This window comes from Quercus robur, chromosome 4 (assembly GCF_932294415.1).
Source record: "Quercus robur chromosome 4, dhQueRobu3.1, whole genome shotgun sequence".
Taxonomy (NCBI): Eukaryota; Viridiplantae; Streptophyta; class Magnoliopsida; order Fagales; family Fagaceae; genus Quercus; species Quercus robur.
Genome location: NC_065537.1, coordinates 6136528 through 6152505, shown reverse-complemented (window position 1 = coordinate 6152505; position 15978 = coordinate 6136528). Strand labels below are relative to the sequence as shown.

The window sequence follows — 15978 nt, the reverse complement described above, 5'->3', positions numbered from 1 at the left end:
AAACTTAGATACAATACTTTAGGTTCAATATATTATTTTCCCAAATCAAATTCACTTGATAGCACTGACAATAAAACACAATGTTACCATTTTCAAGGATAATTAAATTCATTTCAACTATGGGTTTGAATTTTATTGGGGGAACCTAATGAATTGCACCAAGGTATTGTACCTAAGTTTTACTCTATTTAAAAAAGTAAACTTAGAGTGGCTTTGGTAATCTTACATTTTGTAATTAACTAATATGTGCTTTTCATGATTATTAGGGAACAAAGGCAATTCAAGGCATAGTCTTAAAGTTGCATAAACAAAGAGAGGCATATTGGAATCCTGAATGCTTTTCAAAAGCTCATGATCTCAAATTGCTCATTCTTGATAGCGTTCACCTTTTGCATGAACCCAAATATCTTCCTAATGCCTTGAGATTTCTTGATTGGAGTGGATACCCTGCAAAATATTTTCCATCAAGTTTCCAACAAAAGGTAATTTAGGTACCTTATACAAACTTTATTTTTATGTTTCATTAAATGGTAAGTTTTTATGGAAGCTAATTTTTTATTTTTTTCCCTTTTTGATTTTTTACCGTCTTTTGATAGTTTGAAATTCATTCAATTGAAGAAATCACTGAAATTGATTGAAACCCTTGACTTCAACAAAATCCCAAATCTTGAGAAATTGGTTCTTGAGGATTGTATAAATTTATGTTCTTTGCACCCATCAATTGGAGTTCGTAAAAAACTCTCTTTTCTTAATCTGAAAGGTTGCAAAAACCTCAAAAGTCTTCCAAGCAAGTTTGAAATGGAGTCTCTTGAGATCCTTATTCTTTTTGGTTGCTCAAATTTAAAAAGAATTCTTGAGTTTGGTGAAAATATGGAAAGTGTATGAAGACTTTACTTGGATGGCACTGCTATTACAAAATTACCCACATCAATTGGGAACTGAACTTGCCTTGCTTCATTGAATGTAAAAGATTGCAAAAATCTCATTTCTCTTCCTAGTACCGTTTTTAATATGAAGTGGCTTAAAAATCTCAATCTTTCCGGATGCTCAAAACTACTGGAAAACTTGGTGACTAAGAAAAGTGTAGAGGAGGTTGATGTGAGTGGAACTGCTACCGGACTTATGCCTTGTTATAATGCTCTTTTTCAAACTCTTAAAAAACTTGCTTTCGGTCAATTTAAGCAAAAAGTCTCAATCACATGGGCTTGTTATCGACTTCTTTATCGGGTTTGTGTTCTTTGACTAGGCTGGATCTAAGTTATTGCAATCTCAATGCAATCCCCAATGATATTTGCTACTTATTCTCTTTAAAATATTTATTTCTAAGTGGAAATCATTTTAGTTGCCTTCCGGAAAGCATTGCTCAACTATCTATTCTGAAAAGCTTGGAGGTGGACAATTGCATGAGTCTTCGATCTTGGCCAAAGCTTCCATTAAATATTTTTTATATTTCGGGATATGGTTGTACCTTGCTAGAAACGCTGCCAGATCTATTTCAAACAAATTCTTTATCTGGGAGAGGCCTCTTCCTTTCAAATTGCAATAAACTGGCTGAGAATCAAGGCTTCATTGACATGTTTTTCGCAATGATAATAAAATCTCTTCGGCTCCCTCTCTCTCGCTCTGTTCTAAATAACATACATGGGTTTCAGGGATACTTTTTTTACTACAGTTATGGCATTGTTTTTCCTGGAAGTGAAATTCCAAAGTGGTTTAGGCATCAAAGTATTGGGGCTGAAGTTAGTATACAAGAACCTTATTCTCTTTTGTGTAATGAGTGGATGGGGATTGCTGTTTGCATTGTATTTTGTTCATATTCACATAACCAAATCCTCAAAGACTATTCACTAAGCTGTCATTTGATAGCCAATGGAAAAGAAATGTGTGTAGCACCAAACACTGGCGAAATTGTTCCTTTATTAGATCACATTTGGCTAATTTATTTGCTTCCTCAATTCTACGGGAAGAAAGACATAAAAGCATTGTGGGAATGCAATGCAAATGGATTCAGTCAGATTGGAATTAAAATTGAAACCCAGAGTGAGGGCTTTAGGGAGGAATTAATCCCAATCATGGTAAAGAAATGTGGGTTGCAAATGGTATGCATGAAAGACATCAAAGATCTTAACCGAACTATGGCTGAGAGAAAATAAAAACATCACTCCTTATGAGGGCTTAGATGCTCCCCATCATAATTTTGACAATTTGATGGCAGTGGCAGTAGAAGGTTACAAAGCCAAGCGAACCCATGATGACTGTGATGGGGCTGGAAGCTCTAATTACGAACCTCACCCAAAAAGGATTGAAAGGCTCACAGAATTTATGGCCCAGGGTAACTCTAACTGGGAGGAGTCAAGTGAGTACAAGGAATGTGCTGAAGAGCTAGGTGATTGGCAAGAATCTAGTGAAAGTGACCTTGAAGGTTAATCAACTTTTTTTCTCTGTAAGTCACTATCTTTCTTCTTAATTCAAGTTTTGTTGGTTGCTACAATATCTTTTTCTTGTGTACGAATATTAATGGATTTTCCACCATATGTTTGATTAGAGTTGTCAATGAGACTCCTAGCAATTTGACTAGTATGAACAAAGAATTGCAACAAAAAGCTTCTTGTTGTCGTTTTAGAAGCAGAAGAAATAATCTGCTTGCAAATTGGAAAGCTTTTGTTGCCAAACGTACTGGTTTATTGTTCTATTTCATTTTTTTTTTCTTCCATTTCAAATTTTCATTAATCATAGAAACTCCACAAAGTGAAACACACATTGAATCAGAGCATGGAATTGGAAACAAAATGTGTGGAGAGGAGAGAGAAGAAGAGAAATTTAAGAGTGAGGTCTTGCAGAGTTCCCTCTCCTTTGCTTGACAAAATGCCCTCATGGGTTGACTTGGGTCCATACTTACACCTCATCATCATAGTGATGCTTGTGCAGAGGCATGGGTGAGACCTCAATAATATTTGAATCTCATTTAAAAGTGACATATCTTTTGGTAAATTAGATTTTTTTATTCTTTTTTTTATTTCGTTTCCACCTGATTTCTTTTTTTCTGACATTTAGGATTTTAATAAAATACATGTAATATCAATCTTGAATGGAAAGGCTGGTATTTGCCTATCACTTGCATTGCCTAGTTAATCTGTAATATTAATAATTTAAGCTCCTTTCATACGTAACACTGCTCATTAATTATGGAAATTTTTACCATATATGACTTTTGTGCTTTGGGCTCTTGATATTCTTGAAATTTTCCAGACTAATTTCAAATCAAAACCAAGCCAAACCATCCATGCTTATTTCACATATTTGTTTTTTTAGTAATTACACTCATGTAGGAAGACAAGTTTGAAAATTGGAGAAGGTAAACCCTGCTCTACTTGTTATCTTTGTTCATGCATTATGTCTAGAATATAAGTTCGTCACATTTTCATGGTTGTTTTGTCACTTTAGCCTGATGATATACATTTCATAGTCAATTGATAATACACCATTACACCTACCTTCATAGACATCCAAGTATGTGTGTGTGTGTGTATATATATATATATATATAGAGTTCCTATTTTATTGGATGTCCCCAAAGGCAAAGGGATGTCAAATGAAATTGTTTAGGTTCTCTACATGTTGAGGCATATGTGCTAGTCTTTTAGGTGGAATTTTGAATTAGGTTGAAAGCTCTATGGCCAAAATGATTCTCAGAGGATTTTACAAATTCCTGTTTTTGTTAATGACAAGCTCATTAGGCATCATTCCAAATCTAGGGCTTATTCGGTTGAAAAAGGATAGTGGTTGTTGCATACTAGGAATTATCAAAATCAAGCTAGCAGGTCCTTTATTAATCTTACTGGCACAACCATAAGTGAAGCCCTGAAAATGATTGTCAAAACTATAGGTTTCAATTACCTTCTAAAATGATTGTCATTCTTTGGAGAATTTTATTGAATTTTATTCTTGTGAGGGCAGAATTGAGAAAGCATCTGAGTACTTAGTCCTTTGAGTCAAAGATATTGAAAGACCATTTTTTTTATTTTTCCCTTTTCATCTAGAGAAATCTGGTTTTGGGACTGAGTTTTGGGGATCTTAAAGTACTTCTTATAGTCTTTTTCCTCCATTTTATGGTCTATTTGGACTTAAAGGAACAAGAAAACTGTGAAGAAATAGCATTTCTCTGCCACTAATGTGGTCTTGTATTGTAAAAGTTTGGTTTCAATGTGCAGGGTAACTAACAGTTCAAAAAACAAAGAGAAGCATTGATAGCAGCAGGATAAGCAAGTGTAGAAAGAGTGTCCCAATCGGCAACCAATCCTGTTGGACTCAAGCTGCAAGGGTAGGAGAAATAAATACAGGGGATCCAAGCTTCTTCTGAAAAAATAGAGAAGGTGCATGTTCATGGTTGGTTGTTTCAGATGAGCTTTTTCTTCCTTTTTAAATATTTTTTGTGGACATTCACAAAATAAACATGACACTGCTACAAATAGAAATTTCCACAGATTTTCAAGAATAATTTCCATTAATTGTATGTGCATGCATTCAAGTCAAATACATTTTATACATGAGTAGAAGCTCTTTGTAGATATTGTATTCCCCTTTGAATCTCCTAAGTCCTAACACCAAGCAAAGTGACATTGTACCTTTTCACTGCTTGTAAAATGAATGCTATTCACATATAAATTGATAGGCATCACACCTAGAAGTGATCCCATTGCTATAATATCAAAAGAGGATCATAAATAACATAAAAATAAATAAATAAATAAATAAATTTTAAGCAAAAGAATCTATTATTGATCTAGAAGCTCCAGGAAAGCCTCCCCTTAATGAAATGACATACCATTCATTCTCTAACTTCAAACTATTCAAAATGACAACCTCCCCTTAATAAAATGTGAAGGTCTTTGTATTTAATAAATCAAATTTTTTTTAAAAAGGAAAAAAAATAAATAAATAAAATCATAAACGGGGATCATGAGAATGGCACATATCAACTAAATGACAAAAATATATATTCCAGCTTTCCAGATGTTCCACATTGACTATTACATAGCATCTTCTAGTTTGTCCAAGTCTTACTTCATAGCATCTTCAAGCTTTGAGATTTCCCTCTATTAGTAATCTTAGAATTTGCAAGCAGGTGGCAGACTTGGCCAATAGAGAGGCTGTGGTGAAGGACATTAAACAGTTTACAAATGTTTGGGTTTGACAGGTGTATGGATGTCTGTGCAGAGTCTTGATCCCTAGCAACCCTTGCCCCTAAGTTCTTTACGAACATTAGCTTGGATAACAGACAGTGAACTATGAATCTTATACTCTTTTCTTCTTGTGCTGTTTTGGCTCCTTCATTTCAATGTATGAAAAAAGAATGGCAAGACAAAGCACTTTGTCGGTGTTTTAAAAGCAAATCATGTGCTGGAAAGCAATTAAACATTGAAACTGGAAGCTTTCACTGCCAATGGTAGATAGATTTATTGTTCTATCCCATGTTCTTTCTTACATTCGGAACTAGGCTTCTGGGTCATCCTTATTTAGAAGTCCATGAGTACAAGCTCATTAGTAAAGGCATGACACATTGAGGGGTAGTTCAAAATGAACTAGAATTCTAATTCTTATATATTTCTTTGTTGTCCTTTCCATATAGTATGGTTTGCTTTATGTTTAAGTGTGCAAAGGGGTTTTATTTGTCTGGAACTGTTAAAAGGCATTTTTTTTGGTTTGATCTATCCATTAGAGCTGATTTCATTCAGCCTACTCAATTCAGGCATGGATCAATAGCTGGCAGAAGGATATCAGGGGAAATTTAAAGAACTTAAAGTACTTCTAGGTGTCGTTTGTCTTTATTTTATGATCTATTTGAACTTGTAGGAACAAGGCAAGGGAGATGCTTTCCCTGCCACTAATGTGGTCATGCATAGTAAAAGTTTTATTTCTATGTGCAAGGTAGCTAACAGTTAAGAACTAAAGGAAAACCTCAACAGTTGCAAAATAAGCAAAGTCCAGACTTTTATAGAGTCTTCCAACTGGCAACCAATCCTGCAGGAGGAGAGCTGCAAGGGTAAAAGAACGAAATGGAGGGGATTCATTCGGTTTGATTGTAAAAATAGAGATGGGTCCATTGCCTGGTTGTTTGAGCTGGACTATAGGGGCTGGAATAGAAGTGACAGAGAGGTGGCAGATCGAGCTGATGAAGGGCATTCAGATGTTTAGGAATTAGGAACCAGTTGACAGATGTTTTGGGTTCGGAGAGGAGGGCACGTCTTCTGACAACCATTGCTCCTAACCGCTTTACGAACTTTACCTTTGATAGCACACAATGGACTCCTAATCCTGTACATTTTTATTCTAGTGCTGTTTTTATTCCTTTGTGTCAATGTATTGTGGCCCAAATCCACTACCAAAGTCTTAAATATTTTTTAAGATTAAAATAGATTCTACAGAATTTTAAGATTACATTTTATGTTGTTTGTGTGTGTTTGGACAACACAATTGATTAATTGTAATGATCGTGTCAACTTTAGTAGTATAATATAGTGAGGTTTGTCGTGTAGTATCAAATTGCAACTTATATTCAGAGTATGACCAAAACTGTTACTTTTCTTTCTGGTACTAGCAACAACAACATTGCTAATTGCTTCTGTTACAAATTCTAGGCGATTGGTAAGATTTTGATTACACCGTGATGAGTATTTGGTCAATAACTTTGGTGGCCTTTCTATAAAGGTACTTGAAAATTTTCTCTTAATTACATATTTGAATTTGCTCCAATACTCATGATATGAATTATGGAGGTAACTTTCTACTTAAAATGGATTTTTGGTCATTTGCCTATCATCATGTACATATATAATTGTTGACTTATTTCATCCACACTCCTTTCAAGGCTAAATATATCATAATTAGCACAGATTTGTTCTCTTTTATTTTTTGGATGTAATTTTAGTTAAAGATACACGTGCTTTTAACTTCATATGAAGTGATATCCACTTTTTTAATAACTTTATGGGCAGTGAAGAGTATCAAGATGGAGAAAGCAAGGCAGTTATTTGAGGCCAAAGAAGAATACTTCATCTGCAATGGAGCAATGTTACTAGAAAATCAAACCACCTGCAACTAAGGTAGAGATACGGAGCCAATCAAGATTTTCTCTGCCAAGGACATCCAACAGGCTACTAATAATTATGATCCTAATCTAATCCTCGGCTCTGTAATTGCAGCAATCTACTAAGGAACACTAGATGAATAGGAAGTAGCTATTAAAGTTAAAGGCCCTCCAACGCATTGGCCCTTTGAGATGATGGTAGATTTCTTCTTAAACCAAGTCACAATTAAACAATTGATCAGCCACAAGAACGTTATGAGACTCTATGGTTGCTGCCTTGAAACTGAAATTCCCATGTTGGTTTTTGAGCTCATCTCCAATAGCACCCTCTTTGATAATCTCCAAGGTCAATACAATGAGATTCCTTGCCGGATCTCATGGCTTGTCCGTGTAAGAATAGCCACTGAGACATCCTATGCTCTTTGTTACATGCACTATGGTAGGCCAAGGTCAATATTCCATTTGAATGTCAAGTCATCAAATATATTTTTGGATGAGTCCTGGATTGCCAAATTATCAAATTTTGGTTTTTCAGTTTCAATTGCACTAGCAGAAGACTTTTTCCAAGGTAATTCCATTGAGGGAACCATTGGATACATAGACCCAGAATATCTAGAGACACTACGTGTCACGGAAAAGTCTGATGTTTATGGCTTTGGGGTTGTATTGGTTGAAGTCTTGAGAGGTTATCATCCCACAGAATTGTTCCTAGGGCATATGAATTTGGTAGATTGCTTTGTTTTGTCAATGGAAGAGAATTGCATATTGCAAATTGTTGATGATATGGTGCTAAGCCAAGGAAGCAATGAAGATATTCAAGCATTCTCTGAGCTTGCATTGAGATGCATCAAGAAGAACAGAGATGAGAGGCCGGCCATGGGAGAAGGAATGCTAGAGCTTAGGTGGATACAACTTCTCATAAGATCAAAACAAAATAATGAAATTGGTTCTGCTTAAACACCCTTAAAGTCATGTAACTGAATTGTCATTGTTGGCATTAGAAGCCCAACATGTATGCAATTTCCGAGTCTTTTTACTGTCTACTAAGCTTGAAAAGTTAGCTTTATCATATTATTAGATATTTGGGTAGGGTTTGGTTTCATTGGAACAGAATCAACCAATGGCTGATCAAATTGCAGAACATGATACTTGAGGAAAATTTGCTTGGCATGTTGTTGCTGTGTAATTTGTTTGCTACACATTTATAATTCATTGCAGAATATTATTTGCCTAATGCGTTGTTGTCAATTCCTGAATTGTCTGATTTCTTTGGCAATAATTTCATTGGCATATGGTCCAATTCTAGCTCAATGCCCATGCCACTGTGTACTCTTTCAAAATATATTCTATAGAGATCTCATGCCTGTGATGAGAAGATTCAGTACAGAACTAGGGACAAGAAGATTGTACAGTTTTTTTTTTTTTTAATTCTTCTTTCTTTGAATGAAAAGTTGGTAATTTTATTGAAAGCATGTACCATTAATTTTGGAAACATGGAGGAGTATCCTCCAGCCAAATCCTACTAGTGTGGCATTTGTTTGCCTCTAAAGCTAACAAATGACCGCATCCCTATTGGAACACTTAAGTGACCATTTAATTGACCACTCAATTTTTCAAGTCGTCCACCAGATGGCCAACACAAGATAAACTGGGATCCATTTATTGAAGCTGTCCTTGTCTGCACCCATAAATGACAGCATCTGCAATGAAATTTCTAAGTTTGCTTGGAACCATAAGCTTCCATAACTTACTCCAAGAGTTTGGCTGTGTGTTTGAGTGTGAGTTCTTGCCTATTACATCTTGCCATTGGGCATCCATAAGCATCTAATATGCAAAACGCCATATAGTAAAGAGTAGAATCACATACTATTGGGGTTGAGAAGCTTCATTGGTTTGGACAAGCATGCCGCTGGAAGCTGGTGAGGCAGAGGTAGATACACAAAGTTTGTATGATTATATGGAACTCCTTTAGATTTGTGGGACGTGACTACAAGTCTACGACGAAGACCGGTCTGATTTGTGTCGTTACTTTTCATTGGCAGAGATTAGACAATTTTGACAGAACCACGATTTCAGTTTTACGGGTTAGATTAAATAGCTTGCCATTATAGTCTACCACATACTTTGGAAAGATGTGCTCGTTGGTAAAAAGTAATGGAAGACCAAACCTTTTATCCCAATACCATTTAGAATAGAATCAAAACACTCACAATTGATATGTTGCATTTTCTGCCCCATATATGAAGCAAGTAGAAAACCATGGGTAAACTCCTTGGGTGGGACTAGGGAGCTATTGCCTATTAGGCCGCAATTTATGAAAATCCAAAAAATAATTTTTTTTAAAATCCCTAAGATATTATAACAAAAAATTACCAAGACAATAGAAAATATAAAATAAACATAAGAACACAAAGATTTACTTTAAAAAACATTTTCTCCTTAAAAATGAATAGTGGTTATATAAAAGAGAAAGAAAAGTATATAAATCTAAGTTGGCAAGAAGCATAAGTCCCTTGCTTACTTGCTTCTTTTGTTCTTTCTTTGTATCATTTTCTTTTGTGTTGGAGAATGTATGATAATCCAATTCCACATAAACTTCATTTTCTTGCTATAAATATTGATAATGGCTTCTTTAAATTTGTTTATATGCATGTGTGTCTTTATATTACTAATCTTAAATAGTAGGTTGCTTTGCTTGCTTAAGATTTTTCATATAGACGTTAGATGCAGTAAAATTTGAGGTATATTTAGTTGTTAATTTGCTTTTGATGCACTTTTTTGTGTGTGGGATTTTAGTGGGGTTGCTTTGTTTTGCATTTTTGTTTTTATTTAAAATTTCATATATACAATCGGAGAAAGAGGATTTGGACTGAGGTATTTGTTTGGAAACACCAAGATTTATGAGGTATCAGTTATGCTACAAAATTTTTTAGCTAGGGGATTTTTATTTATTTTTTATTTTTTATACTCAGTGTAAAGATGAGAGTTGGTTATTGGTTTTATAAACAAAACATTATTGACATGGAGAGCATCACGTGTAGAATATAGTTTTTGTTAAGAGTTAAAATCTACAATATGCTTTCTTCGTCTAGCTAGGCACCAGATGGATGAATCTTGCAAAAGAGAACAGCTAAGAGGCTATGGCTTGAATATCAATGGGGTGTTGGCCAAAAGCCCTCTGATGCCTTTGTCAGTATTTGAGAGGCTGAGAAAGAGAGTAAAGTATATTGTGAGCTGTATAAAAGCGTACCTTTCCATGTGGAGTGGCCTCTCCTTTTACAGGAGAGCCTTTGTAGTCATTAGCTTGTTTATTTCCATAAATGGTGTGCATTTATGAGTTCAGTGTTTGGCACATTAAGTGAGGTAAAAGCTATTTGTTTGTTGCTTGTAGTAACTATAGATCTTGGTAATGAATGTCGATATCCAACTGTTTGTGTTGGTAATGAATGCTGCCTCTGGACAATGCCTTTTGGCCTATAGAAGATTTATTTTGGAGTTATCAATTTTCACCATAAGACAATTGGGTAAGGTTTGGCTTCACCAGTGCATTGGAAGTTGGAACTAAAACAATTTGAACATGTAACAGAAATTAAACATGTATTTGTAATTGTGTCAATTTCAGTAAACTAGAGGTAAACTGAGTCCAAGAGGACCATGACAATAAACATGTAAAAGGAAAATAGTTGCACAGGTCTTTTTATGATCTGGGTAGGACGTATTTTGCCAGGTATATACCAGGTTTTTTTTTTTTTTTTTTTTTTTTTTTTTTTTTAGTGTTTGTTATTTTTGCAGGTTTTAATATATTCATGAATATTACGAATTCAAAAATTGTACTCACATGAAAACCTGACTTCTTCTCTTATCCCATAGATTCACATGGATGGGAAATTTCAATTTTTTGATAACGTAGAAAATGTGAATCACTATAGAAATTAAGATTTTTTTTTTTAAGACATGGCAAATGGGATAAATGGATATAAATGGGCCATGTGTACCACTATGGAAGTAATGGGGGCATAGCAGAAAGATAGTTTGGGCTTATAATTCAAGACTATTTTCAAGCTTTATCAAGCCCATTATTTATATTGAGTTCGTTTATTAAATAGGCTTAAAAAAATTTAAACTTGGCTAATTAATAAATAAACAAACATGGAAGAGCTATTTACACGTATCACAATTTTGGGATCTACTCGTTCTTTCTGTGTGTTCCACTAGTAAATAGATTGGGTGCTCTACAATCTTGGATTATTTTCAGTTGATGATGTGCTTAACAAATTGTTCCTTATTTATTTATTTAATAAATTGATAATGTGCTTAATAATAGCCTTACAGGTTAACTTGCAAATCATGAGGTTTTTAACACATGGTTTAAATTCTCACAATCATTATATACATATATATATATATATATACATATATATATATATATATATATGCAGAATAATTAATTATTGAAATTTAGAAAACAAACCTCAATTTCGTAATTATTGGACTTCCTACTGGTCCACTTGTTGGGTAATTGAATTGTCAAAGGTTTCAGCTTTGCTTAAAAAATCCACATCAAATCATATTCTTTCTTTCCTAGTTATCACTTTATCAACATATTTTCAATGGCTTCAAGGAGCCTCATTATTGTCATCATCATTTTAGTGCTGTTTTTGTTCGGTTGTGTCACTGTACCAAAAAATAAAAATGTTTATCCATAAGAATCATTGTCATTCTCTTAGAGCATATATATCTTTAAATAATACAAAGAATATATTTTAGGAATTGAGTTTGTCTGGCTGAACCTATGGGTTCTTAGCTTAAAGTTTCCTTGCTGTTGATGCAACTTTCTGATGCACAACTAAACCTTTTGGACTGCCCTTAGTAAATGTAGTTGTTTACTTATATGCATTAAATTTAACCCAATCCATATAATATGTTTTGAGCGGGTTTATGACTAGTTTGCTATAGTAACCATGTAAACATTTATGGTTACTGTAACTGTGTAAATCAATATTTTATTTTTTATTTTTTCTCAAAGTCAGCCATCTATCTCTCCTTCCCTCACTCTCTTATTTTCCAGCTCTCTCTCTCTCTCTCTCTCAACAAGAGAGTTGATCAACTGTCCACCCACCACCGTACAACCACCACTGCAACCCAACACCACCCAACTACCACCACCACCACCACCACAACATATGATAATCCGACAAAAAAATCAACAAAAATAGACTATCCTCCATCTCTATTGCCACCATCACCACGTTTTGACAACTATTGGTCCCACCATGAATTTAATTATTGGATTCCACTATTTTGAGAGGAGAAATTCTTAGGTACTTCTAAAACTCAGAAAATTGTACTCTTTCCTCTCACATTCATGGTAGTGTTTACCATGGATGAGAAAGAGATAAGTATGTATTTATAGTACCCTAGGAATATTCTATAATTACTCATTTTTAACAAGCTTTTTATTACTCCCAAAGTAGCAACCGTACCTTCTAAAAAAAAAGGAAGTAGCAACGGTACATCATTAGTAAATATTCAATCTAAACAAGTGCTGCGTTAATAATAGGCCTCTTTTATTTTGTTACTATAGCACTAATTAAGTTCATCCCATGTAACATGTTTAAAGAAACCAAAAGAGCTATGTCAAGAGTCTATATATGCCTTTTTTTTTTTTTTAATAAGTTCATCCCATATAACACGTTTAAAGAAACCTCTTTTTTTTCTTTTTTTCTTTTTTAAGTTCGTCCCATATAACACGAGAGAAACCAAAAAAGCAAAAGTTGCTTTTTTGGTTTCTTTAGACGTGTTACTTGGGATGAACTTAATTAGTGTGTACATACTTGGTTTGGCATTTGTACAAAAGGTCAAAGATTGATGCAGTTGTGTACAGACTTTGAAAAGAACCAAATCGGCAAATCCAATGCAATCTTATCTTGTTCACTTTTTAATTCATAAGAAATCTAGGAGTTTAGCTTTAAAGATTGAGAAATCAACTGATGATCACGGGTGAACAATTAAGTTGGAATTACTAGCTAAACTTAAGTTGGCTTGTTCAATTTTTTAAGAACAAAAGGGTGTTTGGAGACTTTTTTTTTTTTTTTTTTGAGAAACAAGGGTGTTTGGAGACTGATCCCCTTTTGCTTGATCTATTTCCTATAATTAAAGAGGCATAGTTGTTAGTTTGAAAAGGTAAAAACATTGTATAATTGATGTCAAAAAGAAGTTTTTTAGTGATTTTTACTAGAAGATGCCACAACTCTCATTTTCAGTGGAAAATATATTGAATTGGTAAAAACATTGAAAAATTGATTTCCCAGCACTTGTTTTCAGTGATTTTTCCTAGAAGATGCCAGGAAGAGAGAGATAACCACTTGCATTCCTATTTTGTTTTGTCAAAAAAAAAAAAAAAAACTAATTGAAACAGATGGGTATAATAAAAAAAGACAAAACCATAAGAGAAAGGAGCATTAGAGTTTATAACAACAATATTTTCTATCTTCTCATTTTTATTTTTAATCAAACAAATTAGTTTTTCATCTCTCCACCTTTCTATCCCCCAATCAAACAAAGTTTTTCTTTTCTCCACTTTTCCATTCTTCCAACTATGAGATAAAATTAAATTTCTTCTATCCTCCTACTTTTCCATCCAATTCCAAAAATGTTACAACTTTAAATGGAAGTGTAGCTCTCTATTGATGAGTTCAGTAAAGTTGAATGAAGTTAAAAAGGCATAGTTGTTAGTTTGAATTGGTAAAAACATTATATAATTGATGTCAAAAAGAGGCTTTCTATGAATGTTTTTTTCTTCGAGCTCTCATTTACAGAAGTTTTTCCTAGAAGATGCTAGGAAGAGAAAGATGGCCACTTGCATTTCTACTCTGTCAAAGAATAAAAATTTTCTTGGTTCTTTGTTCTTTCCTTTTTTTTCTTTTTTTTTTAAAAAAAATTGATTACTTCCAGTCATACTTTTGAGTGAAAAAAAATGATTTATTGACTTGACTTTTACAAGTTATATATATATATATATATATATATATATATGTAATCAGTACAGTTAAAAATAATTTTCATTCAATGTTTTGCCAGGATCGACGATTCTTGGAAGAGTGTTATAGAATACTAGATTATCTTCTTTTCTTAGAGGAAAATTAGTGAGCGTTTGTGCGAATCCACGTTCACGTTTTCTGCCTTTTCTTCTTCTTTTTTTTTCTTTTTTTTTTTGTTTTCATTTCAGTGCGTGAACAGTAAAATCACATGGATAAAGTGTGCAAGAGACAAATTTTACTGTTTATGCACTATTCATATACTATTTATAGGTCCCACGATACTATTCATACATTAAAAAATTATTTTACTATAATGTTTTCAGTTTTTAATTTTAAGTTGTATCTAAACGGACCCTTAGCGATGAGGAATAATCTTATGAGAGGAAGGCCACGTTTCAAACAGCTTTTGTGCTTTACAACCACTGCTGCAAGTCAGTTTCGTCAGTCTTAAAAATAAATAGCTAATAAAAAAAATTTGTTGTAGCCTTACTCCTCGATAACCCAACATATCCGAGATTTTCCACCCACTTTACCCTCTAAGTTTTTCAAGATAGCTCAACTACATCAAATTATAGAATGCTTTGGAACTATTTGGTATACGTGGAACTCAACGATATCAATGCAGATGACCCAAACATGTTACTATTGGCACTTTAGGCCTAGCGTAAAAAAGGTACAGATGGACTCAAGAGCATGCTAGAAAATATCTTGAATAGATGATCGAGAGCTATGAAAAATATATAAACAATTAACTTTAACTGGGAATTACTTTTCCAAAAGTTGTAGTATAGAAATTGATATATATATATATATATATATTGTTTACTTTATTATATTTAAGATTTATGCTGTGAAAAGCTGTAACTAATATAAATTGATTTTTTTTTCTTTCCTCTTATCGAGAGTCACTTTTTATGTAACAAATATTTCAAATCAATGAAACATAGCTACCTTTTTTTTTTTTTTTTTTAATAATAGCCTCTCTTTATTTATGTGAAAGAGATCTTTCATCTGAACTTGAATTAAGGTTAATTTTTAAGAGTAATTTTATGTCTGCAATATTTTCACAATAGGTCCCAAGTTATCGATTGTGATTGATTCCAATTTGGGCTCATTGTTAACATTATTTTTTTTACCTACTAATAACATTCTACTATCTAAAATTTGTTGTGAAAATATTATTGATGTAATGTTACTTTTTTAAAGGAAGTCTACAATCATTAGGAAAAACATCAAATTCGTAAGGATTTTTGTGCACAGACATAGAGCACCACAAATAAGGATGAGTCTATCCAAATAATCACATTATCAAAGTATGGAAAACTACAAGCTTTTGGTTAGTTCATTACAAGCTCCACGGTTCAAATTCACACTCTTACTGATTTGGTTGTGTAGTGAACTAGTGGTCCCTATTACTTTGTTTAACGAGCTCATGTGTTCAACAATTCCACCGACTATTCTAATGTATATGTCACATTCTGAAGAGTAAAGAGTAATATGCTGTCAAGCAAGCGTGACAATTTGCCTAGACTCTCTTTTTGGCCTCTTCCCAACTCAAGCAGTTGAGAGCAATTATGGCAGGGAAGATCTGTGCCACACAACTTCAGCTGAAGCAGGAAGGTACACACCTAGGCATTTATTGCACTCATTGCCTTGCTGAAAGCAACCAATGCATTATTAGAGGTAAGGTTGTGGCTTGTGTCCAGTCGAAGTTTCCACTGGACACAAGCCATGTCCCTAAGAAAATTTCTAAATCTCCGCATTCACATGCATTGTCAGTGCCGTTTAGCATACTCCACTTTGCAAATTTAAGTCTTAACTAATAATTCAATTAACAAGAATTGCATCTCA

The 15978-nt window shown here is 33.7% G+C and overlaps 1 long non-coding RNA gene across 1 annotated transcript; it reads left to right on the top strand.

The window, feature by feature from the left end:
- Positions 1-2128: 2128 nt before the first annotated feature.
- On the top strand, positions 2129-6558 carry LOC126720454 (uncharacterized). Its single transcript, XR_007653407.1, has 3 exons — positions 2129-2443; positions 4212-4373; positions 5933-6558. It is a non-coding gene; the product is annotated as an uncharacterized LOC126720454 (long non-coding RNA).
- Positions 6559-15978: the final 9420 nt, after the last annotated feature.